Consider the following 17,508-nt stretch of genomic DNA (forward strand, 5'->3'; position numbering starts at 1 on the left):
AAGACATTTTTGATTTTGAAAACAAAACATTTTGATAACAGTATATTTCTTACAAATTATCACCCAACTTTCTACTACAGTACTTTTTAAATCCTACCCATTCAGTTCATAATAAATGGAAACTAATCACATCTCCAACACACGGACGTCAGCAAGGCTCTATCTTTGTTCCACTCATTTTCTACCTTTTCATCAATGATTTTCCGTTTCATCTGGATTCAACCTGTGACCTTATTGCTGATGATACCACCGCTTACAGCTCAGTATTTCGACTCATTCATATGTGATTTGATTCTAATACGGGTACTGGGTGAACAAAAACCTCAGATCAACCACTTTTTAGCTTCAATGCATGGTGCCATAGTTGTCATTCTTTTCGTGATAAAGACAAGAGAAACCCACCGTCATCGAAACGTCGCCAGAAACTTGTATTCCATATAATTGTTTGCTATCATACATGTATTTTTGATAGAATATATTATGAAAAGTACTCCGGGTTATTTTCTGACCTTTTACAAGAAAAAAGATTTCGCTGGCTCAACAACAAGGAGGTCGTGGCTTCGATCCCGAAGTTGGCAGAGAAAGATCCTCGAAATTTTCCACGATGCATAAAGGTGGGTCTGGTGCGGAAAGATGGGAAGAAAAACAAGCTCCAGTATACACGTTCAAGTGCACATAAAAGAATTCTTGACAGGTGGGAACGTCACCGTCTGCCCCCCCCCCCCCCCAACTCAACTAGCACACTGCTTGGTACGCGCTTGTCTTCAATTATCCGGATGGGGCCGAACAGTAGGAGGTTAAGCCTTATTCCATTTTATTTCTCTTAACACCACAAGGTGTATAGATGGGCGTTGAGTACGTGTGAATTTGGGGGGGGGGGGGGCGATCAAACATTCAAATTTCGTGAATACAATTAAACTGAGTTTTCGGTATCAAGTAAACTCTAATATATGTAACAAAATAGGTTTATTATTTTACAAGTATTATATTACAGAAAAAGAAAAGGATTCCATACATGAATGATTGCTGGAATAACAAGTGGTTGCCATGCAAGATACGCCCACATTTTGCAAGCGATGGATAGAGAACAAGCTGGAAAAACGTGATTTTTCGTACAATCAGGGGCCATAATTCAGGAGGTTATGGTCTGAAATGCGCTAATATCGAAAAGAACTGGTATCTTCGGGATATAAACATATATTTTAAGTTTCATCAAAATTAGACAGAAATTGTGACCACTAGAGGGCCATTTCATCGGATAGTTTCGTTTCGATTTTTCCCGAAATTTTAACTCAACCGTCGTTATGGTGTAACGGTGATACATTTAAACGGTTTTAAAATCGGACAAAAACTGTAACCTCTAGAGGGTCCACAAACTAAAATCGCGATTCTTTCGTACAATCAGGGGCCATAATCCCGAAAGTTAGGGTCCGATATGCGTGAATATCCAAAAGAACAGAGATTTTTGGGAAATAAACCCATGTTTTCAGTTTCATCACAATCGGATCAAAATTGCGGCATCTAGAGTGTCCACAAGCTAAAACTGTTATTTTTCGTACAGTCAGGGGTCATAATCCATGAAATTACGGTCCGACACATGCCAATATCGATGGGAGTCGAGATCCGTTGACGATAAACCTATATTTCACTTTTCTTCAAAATCGGATAAACAATGTGACCTGTAGCGTGTCCACAAACAAATTGTGGACAGACGTCCCCACGGGCCGACGTACGGCCGTCCGGACAGACAGGTTCGACGACAATATACGTCAACGTGAAAATGTGGGCGTATACAAATTATTTTCTCATTTGGCAAAACTAATAACTTACAATAAATGACGAATCACTGGTGTAAGAAATATGTTTAAACATGATTTTATGACCTCTCATTTTGAACAACTAGGCGATATTGTCTACATCAACAGCTTTCTCGGGTTCAGCAAATTCCGACCGGGTAGTTTCGTTTTTTCAGAAACGCAACAGTCTTCATCAGATTTGTGTTATGGGTACACTATTTTATAGGTCCTAGTAAGACAATTAAACAAACGTGTTGTATACCTTCCATCACTTTTTCTTAAACAATTTAAGTACATGGAGCTAAACGTTTTTAATACATTCATTGTTCATAATCATGTTAATTTTAATACATATGTAATGAGATCAAATGATATGATCAAAAACATGAAATATTATTTACAATTGATGAATGAGAATAAACATAAATATGAACTGAGATGCAATGAAAACGCACCACTGTAACTGGGGTGTTGGCGAGACAAAATTCAGTTGAATTGTGATTTTTGGCATGATTGTAGGCTGAGCATTTACAGACAAATAAAATCAGCACCAACTTCCTTTATAGTGAAACGGGGGTACTGGGGGTATACATCAAAGTCTGTAACAGCTTTGTGTTAGAATGTGTACAACGTAAGTCGGTCTGGCACAAATTTCGACAAAGCTTAGTCCGCAATGAAGTGTCAACACTGTGAACACATGGACGTGGACCCCTCACAACAACAGCAGTAGAGCTAATATACATGTTTTGTCGAGGCGCAAAATGTTGTCGTCCAGGCATTGACAGGTCTCACGTGGACCATATCTTCTGTTCGACCAATCTCATGGTATAGTGTCATTAGTGTGCAACGTGCCCCGCGCCGGCTAGCTACGGGCCTGATGTGTTTCACAAACTGTAGGAGTTGTACTGACCCTAAATAAGAAACTGCATCTCTACCCAGTATATCTCAACGTTTTTAGCTACGTTCTCGTTCTCGTTGTTGCTATACTGAGCCTAGCGTCTGAAAATGCACACACATTATACCCTACATCTGCACCATTCAAAAATGGAATCTCTTAAACGAGATTTACCATCATCCATTTATCAATAATGTTTCGTTTTCATTGCCTCTCGGTATACTATTTTTAAAAATACGAACACAATACGAATCTGAAATAAAAGATTATTCTATCATAAAATGACTTGACCTCTTTAATTTGGGTCAAAAATAAAACTGGGTGTTCAATTATTGATTTGTTTGGATGGATGACAATTTGTCTTGGTTGAAAATTTTATATCTAAATTGAAGCCAATGATTAGACATAAGCAATTTTGTTTTCAACTGTCAACAACACAGTAAGTTGAAATTGAAACTTGAAATAATAAACCAAGCGACATTTGTTTAATCTTTTGAAATAACACATGAAATTAACACATTTCCATACTTTATTTTTACCCAGATCAAAGAGGTTTTGCTCTTTTAACATAAACAAGCATGCATGTATTATGATGTAAAGTGGGAAAATTAAACATACATTATGCAAGAGCTAAATCTGTCTATTGCAGGTCTTTCTTTAGGCCTGAAATGTTATGTAAGTTATTAATTAGACATTAATTAACTTATTCAGACCATAAACAACTCTCGATGTCATCGCTAGCCTGTGATATTTACTGGACTAGGACCCGATTTGCTGCTCAGCTTTCATTCATTCATGATTAAATCATGAAATGGACAATCAAGACTATTGTTTTTATCGTCATGACTTTAGTAATGGTGATCTTTAAGAGACAGATAGACCAAAGTAAACTTCGGTATTATTTTCAAGAAAGATACAGTGAGCTAAATCTGTCCATTGCAGGTTTTTCTTTTAGCCTCAAATTATATAAATTAATGTATTAGTCCATAATCTAGATGTTCGGAAGGTCGTGATTTTTAATGGATTGAAACACAGCGGCCATCACTTAATAAGTTAATTTAAAAATGGATAATTGAGACTTTGTTTAGTATTGTAATAATGGTAGCAATGAAAATCGAGAATAGCTATTCATATCAAAACTTCAAACACTAATAAAATAGTCAACTTAGTCAAAATGAAATAATTGGACTGAAATTTTCAAAATATTCCTTTATCTATTTTTTAAACTTTCATAGCAAGAACGCTGCAAGGACAACCAGCTCTTTATCTAAATCCCACATAATGCATCTTTACGCTAGAAATTTTACGAAATAGACAATACAAACCGAACGAAAAAAATAATAATAAACAAATTTTTCTGACTGATCAACCCTATATTTTTGGGGCCAAGTAACTGTAAACACAGCAAGTTTATTTTCTTGGCCTTACAGAAGAAAATATCCTAATTTTAAGATTGATTTTCAACATTATATTATAGAATGTTAACATCTTTCAGCCTACTCAGGTTTGTGATGTTCTTGCCCTTCTTGAGCCACTGTTTTTCTTTAATATACAAAATACCAGATACAAAATAAACAGCATTAAATTTCTTTATAAAGTTATTCTATAACAAACAGACAAAAAAACAAACAAATTAACTTTTATATATTAACATGTAGATTAGATCTTATTTTCAACTAATTAAACTTCATCTTCATCTACACTCAGATTTCATATAAGCCATTCTGACAGGTATATTAAATCAATTATTGCCTAAGATATAGCTCCTCTTCATTGGCCAGATGAGAGGTTAGGCCAAGTTAATTTGAACACAAATTCTTGAAGATTTGTCAGACTGTAATTTTACATCATAAAATTATACGAAATAAGAGTCTGGTTTTAATTGGTTAATAACATACATATATATACATACAATACATTTCTTCTATTGTTAATTTAGAGTGAATTTTATTTACACTTATGAGCAATATTCATTAAATGAAATATTACAACAATATGATTTAAGGGCGTTGAGTACTCTAAAATGTACATTTTAAAGCTAGCGCTATAAGTTTTGTTCATAAGATATGACATTTTTTGTTAATTGGAGTGATCAATTACATATAATAACCCCCCAAAATACCAATTTTATTTACCAACTATGTTCCAAACTTGACCCAAAGCATGATAATAAAGGGTCAGACAGTTATATTATGTGTACCCTGGGTTATTTTACACATGGAACAAGCTTGCAAAGTCTTAATAAGATTGGTGTTGAAACGTTAGTGCATATTTTAGACTGCTCAATGCCCTAAAGTTAAGGCAACAAATTAACCTCTTGTCTTGAGCAAATGGAACATACATTCAATTTATATTACAAATATTGTAGTTATAAAATACTAGTCATATAAGCACATTTCATGTATTGCAAACCCCTACTAGTAATATATGTTATGTTTTATATTTTGACACAAGCCCTTTTCAAATGAAAAAGCAGCCATTGTACATGGAACATTGATATTCCTATAAAGCAGAAGTAATATACCTTGTATTATTAATAATGCATTCTAAACAACATTCAAGACAGTTTTGGTATCATAGATAAAAATTATGGCAGTTGTTTTAGTATCATTGATACCATGTTCCTGAAGCAACGACTGAATCTGGACGTTGCTAGATTACTTCACAATGCCCGAACTTATAGCTACGTTATCTACAGACACATGAACAGTGGCGTCAAATCAGAGGTTGTGACATAGCGACCTCCACGGCAACCTTGACATTGAACGAACCTTGAACTTTGCAACTTGATTATCACAGGTTGACATTTTAGCTTGAAAGTGCGAGACTTGGTATTCGCGACGATCAAGGAATATGATAGGCTCACAATCTGGGCTTGTACCCAATTGAAATTATTGCCGAAATATGCAGGGTATTACATGAAGGCCTTGATAAGATGTACGTAGTTAAAGCGAGATCAAGCCTTCTATTGAACATGCATTGATACAAGTTGTGGTCGTTGTTTTGGTGTCATAAATACAAGTTGTGGTGGTTGTTTGGCATAAGACTACGTATACTAGTCTTTCCACATGCCAATTTTTGTATGTCGGTGTGTGTGTGTGTGTGTGTGTGTTACCATTTTTTGATTATGGTACATACATGTATCAGAAGAGCGAGGCTAATACAAAATTTATAATGAACACCACAATCAGCTGGTCAAAACATACATTTGGACAATGCATTAAACTCACATTAGATGAACAAACCCTCTTTCGAGTGAAGATATAAATAAAAACACATTGATTAAATACTATTCTGAGAGATAAAAACTGTCCTATAACATACACTAGTTTGTCTCCAGATTTGTGTAGCACTATTATAGCATAAACTAACATTTCAGCATCTATAGTTCCTATTTTCTAGGGACTTAAACAGAAACAGTCAAAAATAGTCTCTTGATAAACCAGCAGGAAAACTTTTGAAATGGGACGCATTTTTAGAAATAGTCACATACAGCTGAGGGATAAGTAAGATTCACTATATGGCTGCATATTTATCACATGTCAATCCATGTTGTTGTTCTTAGTGTTTAACATCCCCTTCCACCGAAGGTGATATCGCAGACAGGTCTTACTTTTTTATTTATTATCTAACGCACGCGCAGGGGTCTTTCCTGTGGGAGTACCCAGAGTAAACCCATGAGGTTGAGAAGGCGCCCCTATCTCCAAGCCACATGCGCTCACACCAGAGATCGAAACCACAGCCGCAAGCCAGAGGTTACCAGCCAGCTAGAGGTCGAAGCGTGAAATTCTAGACCACTAGGCCATCCCAACCCCCCATGTCAATCCAGGTTTTTTTTTAAGGTTTTATATTAAAATTATTATGGTAGTATGGTACACACATCCAATAAGCACTATATATATGTAGATTTATACTGTCTGGTGGGTGTTTCAAAAACTCCCTGTTTCTTAATATATCACAAATATCACATCAACAAAAATAAATCAATTTAGGTATCCCTAATTAAATCTATTATAACAGAGATATCTCCATCATTTGTCAAAAGAGTAACAAGTTCTCCAACCGAGACATTTTCACTTTTTTGTTTCCAGGCTGTGAGCATTTTATAAACAATTTCACGAAGACCATTATCGCTGTCATTAATATATTCAAGATCTTCGTCAGATAATCCAAGTTTCCGGCCTACAGAATAAAAGATTCTTATGTCATACGAGCAGCCCATAAGGGTTATCATATTTTTATTCTTTTATTGGTAATAGATACATTAACAAAACACTAAAAACTGATAAAGGGGAAATAATCCACCATATTACCCATATCAGAAATAACAAGCCAACAGTGAGGTTGATGTCTCCCGCCGAAACCCCAAAATAAATAGATGACATATTAATTAATAGCACATTTATTTTTTTCAAAAGTATCGAGTAATCAAACTATACACTAAGTTTCATCACACTCTATCAAATAGAATCAAGATTATCTTGTCCCAAAGCATCGACCAATGAAATTGATTAGCTTTGCTTAGCTTCAGCTTGAAATGTTAATCATTGAACTCAGTCAAGACATTCACCTAATGAACATCTACATCAAGTTTAAACATTCTACCTCAATTAAAAGCAGAGTTGTTATGTTCCAAAGTCTTGACCAATCAAATTGCTTATCGCTCCTTAGCCTAAGCAGAAAATTCTCACCATCGAACTTAGTCAAGGTAATGATATAATGAATCTATATTCAGGGTTTCATCACTCTCACTTCATTATAACCAAAGTTAACGTGCCCCAAAGCATCAAACAATCAGATTGCTTATGTCCATCAAGACATTGACCTAATAAACACCTACACCAAGTTTGAACATTCTAGCTCAATTAGAAAGAGAGTTATTGTATCCCAAAAAGTGAGACGGACAGACAGACGAACGGACATACGGAGACAGACAGACAAACCCATTTTAATATTGCCCTGCTTTCTTCGAAAGGCGAGGAAGAATTATAGTTTACACTATGTATAAATTTTAAATTGAATTGGATGATAACTTTAGCCTCGAGATTGTCCACAAGATTTTTCTAAGTGATCAAGGACAATAACTCTGACAGTTTTAATTGGAAAATCGATAGGATCTTGTGTCTTATGAACATAAACACTGTGCTTAATTCATACAATCACTTGAGCATTTAGAGCATCCACAAGATATTTCTAAGGACCATAACTCTAAAAGTTATCATCAGAAATCATTAAAACTCATTAGGCTTTTGCATCTCATGAACATAAACCCAAGTACAAATTTCACTCTGTAGTCTCTAGAGTTTCATTAAGCAATTGTGGCCAACAGATGGACAGGCTGTGGGGTGGATGTTGAAAATATAACCAAATTCCAATGTGGCCATTTAAAAACAAAAACTTTGATCAGACATTGGCTGTTAAATATGTGGAAAATATGTGGAAAATTACAGAAACACACACTATATGTAATAATTAAAATTTTAATTTGCAGGGGGAGGGGGGATCCTATTTAAAGCGATCAGTATGCCTCCCTAAAACGTTTAATTTGTTTATAACAGAACTGAAAGCAAGCAGTATTTGCTGTAAACAGGTTGTTCTACCTGGCTACTCATATTCTACTTTTTTGGATAGGCCTACAGTTGTGTCCAGTTTCTTGGTGTCTTTTATAATAAGCTACCAAAAAGTGAGCAATATCAAATGGCTTGTCAGTTACACAATACTAACATAAAGCAAAAAACTAAATATGCTGAATATATAAGTAAGTAAATGTATGAAAAAAACAAACAATAATTTGTACAAACCATAATGTCTCCATCTTTTTCCAATTTTTTTACATAATGTTAACATATGTTCTTGGGTTACCTCTGTACGGCATACTGGTGGGTTCATGAAAATAAAAATTAACAGATACGTGCAATTACCATGGATTAAATACAATGCTAAATATGAATATGGCGCTGGCTCACTAACCAGGAAGTTCTGTTTGATACCAGTGTTGGCAGAGAAAGTTCCCCCTAAAAGGTGCTCTCAAGCACAAATGATGAAATGAAATGAAATGGGGTTTAACGCCCTACTGTTCTACTCAGAACTAGGGTTTAACATGCTACTGTTCTGCTCCGGACGGGCATATGCCATATGCCATGTGCTATGAGGGAAATTTTGCTCAGACAGCGGCATTACAGCCTACTCTTATATCGAAATCCAACTGTCAAGGGATCTTTTATGTGCACACCAATGTGTACATGGGACCTCAGTTTTTCATCCCATCCAAATGACTAGACAGCTGTCCTTGTAAGGCCCTCCGTCCTACAACAATGACAAGGGGGAACCACGTCGGAAAATCTGGATAAACTTTCTTTGCCAATGCATGGATCGAATATCCAACCTTCAGGCCAGCGAGCCAGCGCCTTACCCACTTAGCCACCGTGATCCCCTGCACAAATGATGAAATGTTGTGCTATATGTGTACAAACCAAAGATTGTTTTCTATATAAATTGTGTTGTGATTTTTAAGAAATTTCTAATTAGCAAAATGCACAAGCATTATAATAGATTGATGTGTATACTAAGTTTCCTAATGGTATCTTGAATGGTTTATCAGATATAGGCCTACTCCCAAAACAAAAATCGTGAAAGAAAGATTTAAGATAGATGGAGAGCCGTGGTGGATTGGTGAGTAAGACGTTGGCTCGCTAAGCTTGAAGTCCTGTCTTCGATCCCTGTGGTTGCCGAAAAAGTTCATCAGGATTCTTCGACATGGCCCCCCTTTGTCAGTTGTGCAGATAAAACTGAGAGACCAATAGCATAGGCTTCGAGATCTTTACGAAGACATAACGAAAATATGCACAGATAGATAAAGAAGCGTTGGCGTTAGTGTGGGGTGTAAAACATTTCCATTTATATTTATTTGCCAGACATTTGTTCCTTGGTACTGATCATCAACCATTGACAGTAATATTTAACCCAAAAACAGAAATTCCTGCAATGACAGCTGCTAGACTTCAACATTATGCTTTATTTTTAACTGGATTCAGCTATGATATTAAATACAGAAATACAAACTAAACACGGAAATGCTGACGGATTATCTCGTTAACCGGTTGAATCAGAATCTAGTAATTCTACAGTTGTTGACAATGATACAATTTTTCAATCAAAACAAATTGACTGTTTGTCAATTACATGTACAAGTGATCAAATTCAACGTGAAACAGTTAAAGACCCTATTTTACTAATAGTCTATGAATCGACCATGAAAGGATGGTTACCAAAACATAAGACTGATTTAACTGCATACTACTCTAGAAGATATGAAATTTCTCTTGTGAATGATTGTTTAATGTGGGGTAAAGACAATTGATGTACTAAGACATGTATTTTCTCGCAATGGTATTCCAGTCCAACTCGTAAGTGATAATAGTCCACAATTTACTTCGGAGGAGTTTGAACCATTTCTAAAAAATAATGGTATTCAACAAACTTTCTCTGCACCATATCATCCTGCGACTAATGGATTAGCTGAGAAAATGGTCTAGACATTTAAGCGTGCTTTCAAATCTATGAAAAATAGTTCAGACTCGATAAGCTTTAAATTATCTAAATTTCTAATGTGTTATAGGTCAATGCCAAATTCAACGACAGGAGAAACCCCATCACAATTGTTTCTCGGAAGAAATTTACGTACGAAATTGAATTTATTAAAACCTGATTTACGACAACAGGACAATCAAGCTAAACCAAGAGCAACAAACTCTCTTCGTGATTTTAAAATTGCTAAAAATTATTCCGGAGAGAAAAAGTGGGTACCAGGAATACCTGTGAGTTCCTGTGACAGTTGGTATTCGTTCGATATAAGAGCAGGCCCTAGTGCCAATATCCATACAGAACTGTAGTAGATAAAACCCCATTTCATTTCATTTCAAAATAACAGACAGTAATTGTTTTGAATTACCTTTCAGCTCTGCATACTTTCTCTTTTCATCTTCACTAAAATTTTTCTTCGGCTTTTTTCCATCTGGTTTGGTTTGAGTCTTCTGTTTCGTATAGGTACATTTTACACTATTCTGATGTACGTGCATGGTGTTATTACTACCAATTTGTAAGTTCGTCACATCGCCATGGAAATGAATATTAGTAGAGCCTGCTTTTGTATACCAGCCTGTAAAAGTAAAATTTAACAAACAAATATGATTACAAACAATGTGAACAGATGTCGTATCAATTGAAAATTTACTAGAAAAGATATCAAAAGTACTATTGCAAGAGCCAAAGTTGGGTTAAATTCTCATTGATGGTTTGATTTGACTATCAGTAACCACTAGACAAACAATTCAATGCATCAATCTCGTGGAAGTTTTATATTTCCAATCTGAGAGAGAGAAATGGAGTTTAACATCCACTCGACACAAACTAGGTCATTTCGGGACTAACACATGGTTCAATTTTATTTCAATAATTCGCTTGCGCGTAAGGGTCATTAACAGTAGGAGGAAAACGGAGGATCCAGAGAAAACCCATGAGGTTGAACAGGTGTCCTTACTCCTTGTCACTTACAACCAGGGATTCCAAACCATGCCAGTTGACTCAATGAAAGACCTTATGATACAGCGCGCCTTGTGCTAACCATTCGTCCATTCAACCTCCCATTCCAATATGAAATGGTTCAACAGATTACAAGATAAATTATAAAGATAGGTTGCCAGGTAACAAAACATACGCCCACAGCAGCTAAATCGTCCGAGCGGTCAACAAGGGTTATCGCATATTTATTCTTTTGTAAGTAATTAAGGGCATTTAATAGACAATTTCATACAGATGACATTATAATTTTCGTTGTTTAAGGGTTCACAAGGTTCTAAAAACTAAAACATGGGCCGTTACTCAGGAAGTAATCTACAGAAATTGTTGAAATTCAACAGGCTTTTTCGTTTTACTAATTCAAATAATGCTTATAAATTTCATACAGATCAGATGATAACTTTTGTTGTTCGAACGTTCACAAGGTTCAACAAAGTAAAACAAGGGCTATAACTCTAGAAGTAATTGGCGGAAATTGCTGAAATTCAATAGGCCATAGTGAAACATGGGCCATAACTCTAGATGTAATTAACAGAAATTGCTGAAATTCAATAGGCTTCTTTGTTTTACTCATTTAAATGATGCATATAAATTTCATACAGATCGGATGATAACTGTTGTCATTAGAGCGTTCCCAAGATTCAACAAAGTGAAACAAGGGCCATAACTCTAGATGTAATTAACAGAAATTGCTGAAATTCAATAAGCTTCTTTGTTTTACTAATTTAAATGATGCATATAAATTTCATGCAGATCGGTTGATAACTGTTGTCGTTAGAGCGTTCACAAGGTGCAACAAAGTGAAACAAGGGCCATAACTCCAGAAGAAATTAACGGAAGTTATTGAAATTAAATAGGCTTCTTCATCTCACTAATGCAAACAATATATATCAATTTCAAAACAATCAGATGATCAATGTAGTCTGTAGAGTGTTCACAAGAAATTGCGGACGGACGGACGGGGACGACGGCAATATACGACCACATTTCCATGTGGGCGGATAAAAATGAATAAGGAAGACAGTCGAGACATATGGTTGATGTCTACAGAATTTCTTCAGAGTTTTTTTTATATGGTTTATTTTGATAAATCTTAGAAATGAAAGACACTAATTTATGTTACAAAATCATGAAAGAAAGATTACTAAGTGAAAAAGTAACGAATGTGTAATGTTTAGCACATTAAGATTAGGTCAAACTTGTATCCATGGAAACAAACAAAAAGAAAAAATGTTTAACATTTCTAAATCGCAAAAGGCACCACTTCAGAACTTGGTTGTTGTGTGAATGTATACTAACTGATTGTTTAGATATTTTTATACATAGAAAGAGAATAAAAAAAAAGGTAGAAAGAAAAAGTCTAAATAGTAAAATGCACCACTTCACTTTAGTAGGTTTACTTACTTAAAGTGTAAAAAGTTTAGCGAAGAAATAATGAATAATTCTCAAGATTGGCTCAGGAAGCAACACCCACTTGCCAGACTAGACTAAGTCTATTTATATGAGGAAAATAGAACAAAATTACAAATATCAAAAAATCTAGTCAGGATAACTGGTTCCTCAGATACTACCACTTAATTACTTGGAGAAATTGTATAGACAAAAGATCTTTTCTATGCTAACCTTCTTCAGGATTCGACTGGTCTTCTCCACTAGCACCAGGGTATGAAACAGAACTACGTAGATGATGCTGATGAATTTCAGCTGGTCTTACATATTTGGCACTTCTAGTACTAGCCTTAAAACAAAAGAAAAATATCAATTAAAGATGAAATATATGGTATGTATAGCTAATTTACACGGCTTTGATTGAACTATGTAGTTTCTGATTCCCAGGCAATTCTCCATATTTGTCAAATTTTATCTGTGGTCATCCTATCACTTCAGGCTTCTGTATAAGTTCAAGAATAAAAATTACCTATTTCCATCCACAGTAAAAACACCCAAATTTGACAAATTAAGAATGAAAGTCATAAAATCAAACTCACAACAAACTTCAGTAGTATCTAGACAATACGTCCAATACATAACGATGGTAAGGAATTGTTTTTACAGGTAGTTGCTTTACTAATGATATTTTAGTCCAAAATGGAAAAATGTAGTTACTAAATAAGGGATGCATAAAGACCATGCCTTCCACTGTGTAATGGCTATAAATTGTAATTCTTTTGAAAAGATTGTTGGTACGGAATAATTGTGCTGGAATTTCACATTCAACACAGATATGAACCATATTTTTAATCATCAGTGGGTCATTCTGGAGACTTCCATTGATATACTACGTCCTACGTTTATCATTCTAGATCTAGCTTATACATAAGCAAAAAAATTAACCAGGAATTCTGGACATATGTAAAGATTACGGTATATGCCCTTCAGCATTCGCAGGCAGTGCATAAAATATGGCTTGTATTTGTTCTGTCACTGGTAATCGAAACAAAGAAATGGAAGTCATCAAGTGACTCACACACCAGCACAAAAGCGTTTACTTGTTTCTTCTCTTTATACAAACAAGGTACTTGAATATTTCAAGAGAGAGAGAAATGGGGTTTAACATCCGCTCGACACAAATCAGGTCATTTCGGGAATAACATATGGTTCAATTTTATTTCAATAATTTGTTTGCCTGTAGCGTTCTTTAGCAGTGGGAGGAAATCAGAGGACCCGGAGAAAACTCATGAAGTTGGACATGCGACCACACCACTTGACAGACCGTAAACCACTAGACAACCCGCCCCTTGCTTTATTAGATTAGCACCTAGGATTAAGTGACTATTATAATATACCCGTCTTTCTTTGTCTCCAGCTCTCGTTAATTTGCCATCGAAACCTGCCATTTTGTTGTGTTGAAGTTTTACCATACATTAACAACATAAGCTGGTTACATCATGGAGAATCATTTTTAAAGATCTATATCTGAAAACAATAAAGAAAAATTAACAAACTGAGAGACTAATAGCATAGGCTTCGAGATCTTTACGAAGACAGAACGAAAATATGCACAGATAGATAAAGAAGCGTTGGCGTTAGTGTGGGGTGTAAAACATTTCCATTTATATTTATTTGCCAGACATTTGTTCCTTGGTACTGATCATCAACCATTGACAGTAATATTTAACCCAAAAACAGAAATTCCTGCAATGACAGCTGCTAGACTTCAACATTATGCTTTATTTTTAACTGGATTCAGCTATGATATTAAATACAGAAATACAAACTAAACACGGAAATGCTGACGGATTATCTCGTTAACCGGTTGAATCAGAATCTAGTAATTCTACAGTTGTTGACAATGATACAATTTTTCAATCAAAACAAATTGACTGTTTGTCAATTACATGTACAAGTGATCAAATTCAACGTGAAACAGTTAAAGACCCTATTTTACTAATAGTCTATGAATCGACCATGAAAGGATGGTTACCAAAACATAAGACTGATTTAACTGCATACTACTCTAGAAGATATGAAATTTCTCTTATGAATGGTTGTTTATGAAGTCGCATTGATATCATCCTTATCAGTGATTGTAGTGGCGAATATTCACTGCTGATCAGTGTGGATAATCAAGTGTAATCTCTCACTATCTTGTTCAATTTGACTATAGACGTGTAAGTTGTCCGGTCACTGCCTAAAACATTAGTAATAATCCTAATCATTTCTGTGGTTGTGTATCATATGCATTTAGAATAATAGTTGGAGTGCAGTCATGTGCAAATTGTTATTATAGCTAATGGAATCAGGTACTTTGAAATAATGTCTTGTTATATTTATGAGAACTGTCACTTCTAAAGGGAGGGATTTCTCTGGTAAATTAATAACATGTGATGTTGCTTTGTATTTTTCAAGAATTTCAGTACAGTACCAGTGGCAGTAGCCTACAAAATAGGTCCATAGATTTACACAAAACAACTTTAATTACCAACCAGCGGCTGCCAGGCAGAATACGCCCACATTTTCAAGAGATGGATAGAGAACAAGCTAAAAAGAAAGTGATTTTTCCTACAATCAAGGGCCATAATTCAGGAAATTACAATTCGATATGCGCAAATATCGAATGGAACCAAAATCTTTGGGTTATAAACTTACATTTCAAGTTTCAACAAAATCGGATAAAAATTTTGACCTCTATTGGGTCCACAACCTTGATATACCATATTTTTAAGCTATTTGAGAACGAGGGGCGGCCATTTTGTCTGTCAGTTTTGGGCCGATTTTCACAAAATTCGAACTTAGCCGTCCTTAGGGTGTAACGGTGATAATACATTTTTTTTTAAATGGATAAAAATTATGACCTCTATAGGGTCCACAAGCTAAAAACGCGATTTTTCGTACAATCAGGGGCCATAATTCAGGAACCAAGATCTTTGGGTTATAAACTTTCATTTCAACAAGTTTCAACAAAATCGGATAAAAATTGTGACCTATATAGGGTCTACAACCTTGAAATACCCAATTTTTGCGCTATTTGAGAACGAAGGGCAGCCATTTTGTCTGTCAATTTTGGGCCGATTTTCAGGAAAATCAAACTCAGTCGTCCTTAGGGTGTAACGGTGATATAATAATACGTTTTTTTAAATCGAATAAAAATTATGACCTCTATAGGGTCCACAAGCTAAAAACGCAATTTTTCGTACAATCACGGGCTATTTGAGAACAAACGGCGGCCATTTTGTCTGTCAATTTTAGGCCAATTTTCACGAAATTCGAACTCAGTCGTCCTTATGGTGTAACGGTGATATAATAATACGGTTTATTAAATCGGATAAAAATTGTGACCTCTATAGGGTCCACAACCTTGATATACCATATTTTTACGCTATTTGAGAACGAACGGCGGCCATTTTGTCTGTCAATTTTAGGCCGATTTTCACGAAATTCGAACTCAGTCGTCCTTATGGTGTAACGGTGATATAATAATACAGATTTTTAAATCGGATAAAAATTATGACCCCTATAGGGTCCACAAGCTAAAAACGCGATTTTTCGTACAATCAGGGGCCATAATTCAGGAAGTTACGGTCCGATATGCGCGATTATCGAAAGGAACCGAGATCTTTGGGTTATAAATTTACATTTCAAGATTCAACAAAATCGGATAAAAATTGTGACCTCTATACAAACAGGGGGCATAATCCATGAAGTTTCGATCCGATACATGTCAATATCGAACGCAGCCGAGATCTTTTGGAGATACACCTATATTTCAAGTTTCGTTAAAATCGGATAAGAATTGTGACCTGTAGAGTGTCCACAAACAAATTGTGGACGGACGGACGGACGGACGGACGGACGGACAGACGGACAGACAGACAGACAGACAGACAGACAGACAGACAGACAGACAGACAGACGTCCGGACGGACAGGGGCGACGTCCGGACGGACAGGGGCGACGGCATAATACGTACACATGAAAATGTGGGCGTATAAAAATGACAGGTATTTTGAATAAAACAACCAATGAAATGTCATATATACTGTTCTAATCTGACTGGGCTAACGAAGACAGGCATACGCCATGCAGTGTGCTATGAGGGAAATTTTGCCCAGATAGCGGTGCCATGGCCGAACTAAGCCTACTCTTATATTAAATTCCAACTGCCAAGGGTCGAAGGGATGTTTTACGTGCACACAGCAGGACCTTGGTTTTTCATCCTATCCAAATGACTCAACAGCTGTCCTTGTCAGGCCCACTGTCCAACATCACTGACAACAGACAAGGGGAAACCACACCGTAAAATCCTGAACTTTCTTGACCAACACCAGGATCGAACCTGCGACCTTCAAGCTAGTGAGCCAGCGTCTTACTTACTTTGCCACCGTGACTCCTTGTTTGCAAGAAGATGGTTGGGAAGTGCCAAAGACATGGTCTGCAGTGTGATAAATGCAACAAATGGATCGACATACAAACATCACATATCCAAGTCGATTTTGTGTAGTGTAACTTCCTCACTGGAGAGTAACTGTGTTAGACGTTATGATTTCACTCCCAGTCCCACTCCCAGATTTCATTTTCTTAGCATGTACAGTATGATATTGGCTAAATCAAGTCGCAAAACGTTAAAAATTGCCAATAAGTAAATCTACTTACTGAAAATAAAAGATATATTATAGAAATACTCTCTCTGAAAAAATGTCTTCCAGAAAGAACAAATTGGGTAAACCCCAATCTATAAATGGAAATTTGTTTTCCAAGCTCCATTCGAACTCCGGTTAAAGGGGGGTAATTCTTAATACT

The 17,508-nt window shown here is 35.8% G+C and overlaps 1 long non-coding RNA gene across 2 annotated transcripts; it reads right to left on the reverse strand.

The window, feature by feature from the left end:
- Positions 1–958: 958 nt before the first annotated feature.
- Positions 959–17,482, reverse strand: LOC126828590 (uncharacterized). Of its 2 annotated transcripts, none has more exons than XR_007683161.2 (6): positions 17,362–17,482; positions 14,055–14,184; positions 12,892–13,006; positions 10,643–10,849; positions 8,493–8,567; positions 959–6,873 (listed from the first exon to the last, which is right to left on the reverse strand). It is a non-coding gene; the product is annotated as an uncharacterized LOC126828590 (long non-coding RNA). The 2 variants fall into 2 exon arrangements; XR_007683160.2 differs by lacking the exon at positions 17,362–17,482 and adding an exon at positions 17,083–17,342.
- Positions 17,483–17,508: the final 26 nt, after the last annotated feature.

The sequence above is a fragment of the Patella vulgata genome, chromosome 7 (genome assembly GCF_932274485.2).
Source record: "Patella vulgata chromosome 7, xgPatVulg1.2, whole genome shotgun sequence".
In the NCBI taxonomy this organism is placed as follows: domain Eukaryota; kingdom Metazoa; phylum Mollusca; class Gastropoda; family Patellidae; genus Patella; species Patella vulgata.